The sequence below is a fragment of the Orycteropus afer genome, unplaced genomic scaffold (genome assembly GCF_000298275.1).
Source record: "Orycteropus afer afer isolate SDZICR_OR568_19922 unplaced genomic scaffold, OryAfe1.0 scaffold00073, whole genome shotgun sequence".
In the NCBI taxonomy this organism is placed as follows: domain Eukaryota; kingdom Metazoa; phylum Chordata; class Mammalia; order Tubulidentata; family Orycteropodidae; genus Orycteropus; species Orycteropus afer.
Window position 1 is genome coordinate 3,577,550 of NW_006921660.1, and position 6,552 is coordinate 3,584,101.

The 6,552-nt window shown below is 37.7% G+C and overlaps 1 non-coding gene across 1 annotated transcript; it reads right to left on the bottom strand.

Annotated features, from left to right (window-relative positions):
• Nucleotides 1–1,548: 1,548 nt before the first annotated feature.
• LOC122150006 lies at nt 1,549–1,697 on the bottom strand. Its single transcript, XR_006163437.1, has one exon. It is a non-coding gene; the product is annotated as a small nucleolar RNA SNORA57 (small nucleolar RNA).
• Nucleotides 1,698–6,552: the final 4,855 nt, after the last annotated feature.

The window sequence follows — 6,552 nt, forward strand, 5'->3', positions numbered from 1 at the left end:
AAATTTAATTTTTAGAAGGTCCCATTCGTCTAGTTTATCTTCTGCTGCTTGTACATTTTGGGTTATGCTTGACAGTCTATTTATGCCATAAATGAGGGCCCCTAAATTTGCCCCTATTTTTTCCTTGAGGGACTTTATAGTTTTAGTTTTCACATTTAAGTATTTGATCCATCTGGAGGTAGTTTTTGTGTATGGTGTGAGGTACAGATCTTATTTCATTTTTCTGCAAATAGATATCCAGTTTTGCCAGCACCATTTGTTAAAGAGACCATCTGTCCCCCATTGAATGGATTTCAGAACTTTGTCAAAGATCAACTGACCCTAGGTCAATGGATCTATTTCTGGGTTCTCAATTGTGTTCCACTGGTCCATGTGTCTATTGTACCAGTACCAGGCTGTTTTGTTTACTGTGGCTGCATAGTAGGTTTTGAGATCTGGGAGTGTGAGACTTCCTACTTTGTTGTTCTTCTTCAATAGTGCTTTGCTCATTTGAGGTCTCTTTCCTTTCCACATAAAATTAGTGACTGTTTTTTCCATATCCTTAAAGAATGCTGATGGGATCTGGATTGGGATTGCATTGAATGTATAGACTGCTTTGGGTAGAATTGACATTTTCACAATGTTCAATTTTCCTATCAATGAGCATGGTATGTTTTCCATTTATGTAGGTCTGTTATGGTTTCTTGGATTGGCAATGTATTCTTAGAAATGATACCAAATATATAAGCAACAAAATAAAAAATTGATAAATTGGCCTCTTGTGCTTCAAAGATATTAACAAGAAAATAAGAAGACAACCCATAGAATGGAAGAAGATATTTGTACATCAATAATAAAAAGACAAATAACCTAATTAAAAACTGAGCAAAGGACTTGAATAGACATTTCTCCAAAGAAGATGTATAAAAGGCCAATAAAACTGCTGACCATCATTAATCATTAAGCAAATGCAAATCAAAACCACAGTGAGTTATCTTTTCACATCTACTAGAATGATTATAATTAAATCACAAAAAAATGGAAAATACGTGTTGGTGAGGATGCAGAAAAATTGGAACCCTCATACTTTGCTGGTGGAAACATAAAATGATTTACCCATTGGGGAAAATAGTTTGGTGGATCTTCAAAAAGTTAAACATAGAACTACCATATGATCCAGTTATTCCATTCCTAGGTCTATACTCAAGAGAATTGAAAACAAATATTCAAATAAATACTTGCATTCATAATAGTCAAGAGGTGAGAACAACCCAAATGTCCAACAAGAGATGAATGGATAAACACAATGTGGTATATGCATATAATGAAATATTATTCAACCATAATAAAGGAGTGAAGAAATAATATACACAAGGATAAGTCTCTAATACATTATACTAACTAAGAGAGGGCAGACACAAAAAGACAACATATGGTATGATTTCATTTATATGAAATATTCAGAATAGATTAATCCACAGAGACAGGACACGGATTGTTGGGTGCCAGGGATAAGAGAGGGCAAAGGAAATAAAATGCATGGTTACGAGGTTTTACTTTTTTTTCCCCTCTTGTCCTGGAGCTTGAGGATAGAAATTACAGACAGGAAGCCGCTGGCACTGAAGATGAAATGCCAAGGGGACTGGAGCCCTCTCCTTTTGCTTCTGCACATAACAGGGACTAGGATTGCTCACACAGCCCCTGCCAAGAAAAGGAGGGTACTAGGTTTTATTTGGAGTGATGAAAATCACTATCAAGTTTTGATACTAGATAGAGATGGTGGTTGTACAACATTATGAATGTACTAAAGGTCACTGATTTGATAAGTTTTAAATGGTTAATTTTATCTCAGAAATTATATTTTTTAAAAAAGGCACAGACAAAAGGATAGCAAAAGTTTTCCACATGTAATGTTTAAGGTTAAAAAAAAACCAATAAATCCAAAATCAATAGAAAATCCATTGCTTTTACATATTGTATGTTTGTTAAATTTTTTTAAAAATTTCAAGCATATAATACACTACTGAATATTTGTCCACTTCATTTTACCACAAGATCTGGGACTACAACCTCAAAGTTAAGAAACACAGCTTAAATAAATGTACACAATTGAAGTCATACTAGCATTGCTTTCTTTGTATTTTCTGAGGTGGTTTCACCGTCTAAACCAAAAAAACCCAAACCCATTGCCATCCAGTCAATTCCAACTCATAGTGACCTTGGCTTTCCAAGGCAGCAAATCTTTGCAGAAGTATTGCAGAAATAGATTGCCCAGTCTTCCTTCTGTGGAGTGGCTGGTGGATTTGAACCACCAACCTTCTGGTTAGCCGTCAAATACCTTAAGCACTGCACCACCAGAGTTTTTATTTTCCTTTCTACATAAGCTGCTATTCCTCACAACTGGAAGTCACCTCCTATCTCAGATCAAACCTACATTCATTGGTAGCCAATGGGAGCATGCTACTGTTCCACTTAACAGTCAGCATCACCACTCTTTTAATTCTCTGTTGGTCACTCAGAAACCACTGACTGGCAGTGCTGTGTGCTAAGCTCTGGGTTCTGCCACTTCATAGCTGTGTGACCTTGGAAAGTACGTGGCTCATAGGGTTGTTGAGTATTAAATGAATTAGCGCACGTGAAGTACTCAGGACCTGGTTTAGCATGTATTATGTGCTCTGTAAGCGTTAGATACTTCTGTTATAATGCATGTGCATTAGCTGGCCAGTGAGAAATTTTCAGATCTTATAGTCTTATCTCAAGCTCTATACTGGAAACGGACTCCTAACTTAGGTTCCCTGTCCCTTGAATCCTTCTGATCCCTCCTTCTCACTGATGATTCCTCAGTTCTTACTGAGCCAACTGCCACTTTCTCTGCCACAGAATGTAAATACTCCCTAAATCCTTTCTCAACACTCTTCTTTTTTTCTTTATGTTTTCTCTCAAGGTGATTATCCACTTTCATGGCCCCAACTGTTGCCTTTATGCTGAATAATTCCAAATTTATAACTCTAGTTTCACTACTTTGAGATCTACAGACTTTCCAAATACCTGTTAGACAATGATATCTTGCTAATATTTTCCTCAACTAAACTCATGGTCTTTTCATCCACACTAATTCCTTCTGTTTTCCCTCTCTTTTAATAGCTTTATTATTTTTTTAGTGATACAAGCTATGAAATCATTCAGCCATCATTTATTTCCTTTCCCTCATCATCCACTCATCCCTAAGCCTTAGTATTCCTTTTCCATAGTTTTCCTTATTTTTCATCTTTTCCCCATTTCCAGTCACCATGCAATTCTAGGACTCATAATCTGTTGCCTAATACTTTGGGGTTACTTTCTAAATATTTTCGCTACCTCTAGTTTCAAATATCCTCTTCTTTAAGAAGTTATTATTTTAATGCACAAATTAAATGATATTACAATATTTTCCTTTCAAAACCTTAATGGCTCTTTATTGCCTAATTTAACAAATAATGACCAAATCACTTCAACTGGCATTCATGATTTTTCATGACCTGTTAAACATCTTTTCTTTTCAGCATTAACCAAAAAAAAAAAAACCCACCAAACTCACTGCCATCAAGTCAGATGTGACTCATAGTAACCCCTCCTTGGTTTTCCAAGGTGGTATCACTACGGAAGTAGATTGCCCAACCTGCCTTCTAAGGAGTGGCTGGTGGGTTTGAACTGCCAGCCTTCTGGTTAGCAGTCAAATGCCTTAGGCACTACGCCACCAGAGTTCTTCCACAATATAACCCAATACAAGTTTACACTGCTGTCATGTCAGACTATTTCACAATCAGTATATGTTGCTGATCCTGCAAATAGCAATCATTTATATTCTGTAAATATATTTTCTTTGTCCTCTGTAGATTACAAGACTTCTATTTGAAGTATGCCTTCTATGGTAATGAAATGAGGGCATTCTGAATGTTTCTTTTTTTAGTAAATGCCGTTTTTAACTTCATAGACCTTCGTCACATCTCCTCCTGATTAATTTATAGAGCAATGATAATAATTGGGGTATATGCATTCATCTTAGGTTTACTTACTAAATTTCAAGATTTTCATACCCTGTACCCACTCTTTCTAATGGTCAATGCCCAGTGCCACTCCTTGGAAAATGTCAAAAGTACAAGATTCAAGTCTATTACAATCCAGTACATTTACAATGAGGCTAATGATCCTTGCATAAATTGTAAGAATTCTGCTGTGAAATCCTACATAGCAGTGAAAATGAAACCTCACTTTATTCTTGATCTTGGGTGGGTGAGTGGGAGTCAAAAAGCTACAGGTTTCCTATCACAGATGTTCTGTCAACAAAAGAGCTGAGTTTTGATAGAGGAAGGAAGGTCTGAGTGAGGAGCACAAGTGTGGAATTTTCTACATCAAGGAGATGAGCAGAAGTATGCAGATGGGGTACAGAAGGGGATCAGGGGCCTGAAACTTCAGTGAGCTCACAGAGAAAGGAGAATCCACTAATAGAAAGCCTGAAAGGTTTCCTAGTGATGTTGGTCATATAGAGTAAATGTTTCAGCAATCAGCAACTGAGAGATTGAAAAAAAAAAAAAAGCGTTATTTCTCAGTTATGTTTCCTGTTCTCTTAAGAGTCCACCCAAATCTTCATCAATATGTCCTAAGAACATTTTGTTTTACTTTCTAATTACCTGCTTTAAACTTTCAAACTATTTTGGTATCATATTCTAGCACAGACACAGAGAAAGTTTTTTTTTAAAATGGTTTCTTTGGGGACCATTAAATATAGTTATTAATCTGTTTCACTTGATTTGTAGTTTAGTAATATCTAGAGGAATAGTCATGTATGAATAAGCCTGAAATAATAAAGCTTGGGACAATTGTATTTTTGGGAAATACAGCTCACAACTACCATTAAAAAGGCAATGTCTTCCAACAGTAGTTCTTTCTAAATGTTGGTCATCAAAACTACTGCTATATCATTCATTCTTTATGTTTTGTAACTTGACTTGGTAGTTAAGGTTGTGTGTCAACCTGGCTGGGCAGCTGGTGGTAGTTATTCCCCATGATGAGACTGGTTACCAGTTCCATGGTAGGATCTACTACGAGCAGCTGAGTAGTTGCTTTAGGGATGTGGTCTGCTTCCTGTATATAAGAAGCAGCTTTGGGAATGGTCTCTAGCCTTTTGGCACATGTGAACCCTGCATGTAGCCAAGTTGTTGTTCAAAAGACTGCCATGCCTTGTCGATCTGGGGACTTCATCTGGACTTGAATTAGTGGCCTGCCATGTTGTTTGGTAACATTGGCACTGCACCTTTTTACTTGTTAACCTTGGGCTTGTCAGCTTCAGCAGCCAGCAGTTGTCTGAGTGAAGAAAATCCTCTGGCTTCAGTGGACTAGGAGTAGGAGGCTGAGCTGAAGCCCAAGGTTGAAGGGCTTTCATCTAGCCCGTAGGGCCTGGCACTTTGCACTCAGACTTAAAGCCTCCAAAATTATAAGAGAATAAACTCCTGTTTGTTCAAGCCATTCCATTTGTGGTATATTTATGTCAGAGCGGCCCTAGGTAACCAAAATGCTTGATATTAAAGGTAAGAAATGTAGGAATGTATTTTCTTGGCAATTTTTGAGGGACAACGATTTCAGATTAAAATATGTGGGGAGTTTGGGACTCAAATTCCCTCATTATTACTCCAGCTGCACTTCATTTGATTTGAGAATGTCCATACCAGTCCTTCCCAAGTTATTAACCCCTGACTAATGAGCATACATAAAAATCCCAGACTTCTCCACCTGCCCACCTGGGTTTTACCCAGGACAACTGAGAGGTCATGAGGTGATGCTGCCACCTGGCAGTCAACATGGGGAACTAACATGAACATTCAATTATTTTTCCATTTAACAATTATATCTGGTTCAGTTTGGCTCAAGGAGCCCTGGTGGCACAGTGGTTAAAGCACTCAGCTGCAAACAAAAGTTGGCGGTTCAAACCTACTTGCTGCTCTGTGGGAGAAAGATATGGCAGTTTGCTTCTGTAAAGATTTTCAGCCTTGGAAACCCTATAGGGCAGTTCTACTCTGTCCTATAAGGTCACTATGACTCTGAATTGATTTGATGGCAATAGGTTTATTTTTCTTTTCTTTTTTTTTGTTCTTTTCAATGAATATTTACTGATCTCATGAGAGCCAGGCATTGTGATAATCACTCAGGGAGCATATTTATATCTCCTTTTCTTTTGTCTTACTATTTACAATCCAGTTTATTTAATATAATAGAATTACCTTCTTAGAAACAGCCTCACATCCTCTTTAACCTTTTCTGTCCTCCTTTCTTCTCTTAACTCTTTCCTTGTTTATCTTGTTGTTGTTGTTATGTGCCCTCGAGTCGGACCCGACTCATAGCGACCCCTCCTTGGGTTTCCGAGGCGAGGCGGTATCACTAAGGAAGTAGATTGTCTAACCTTCCTCCCGAGGAGTGGCTGGTGAGTTTGAACAGCCTGCCTTCTGGTTAGCAGTCAAGTGCCTTAGGCACTAGCAATAGTTATTTTCCTCTCCTTTCTTAGGTTCCATTTGTGTAACACATGGACACTAATCATGG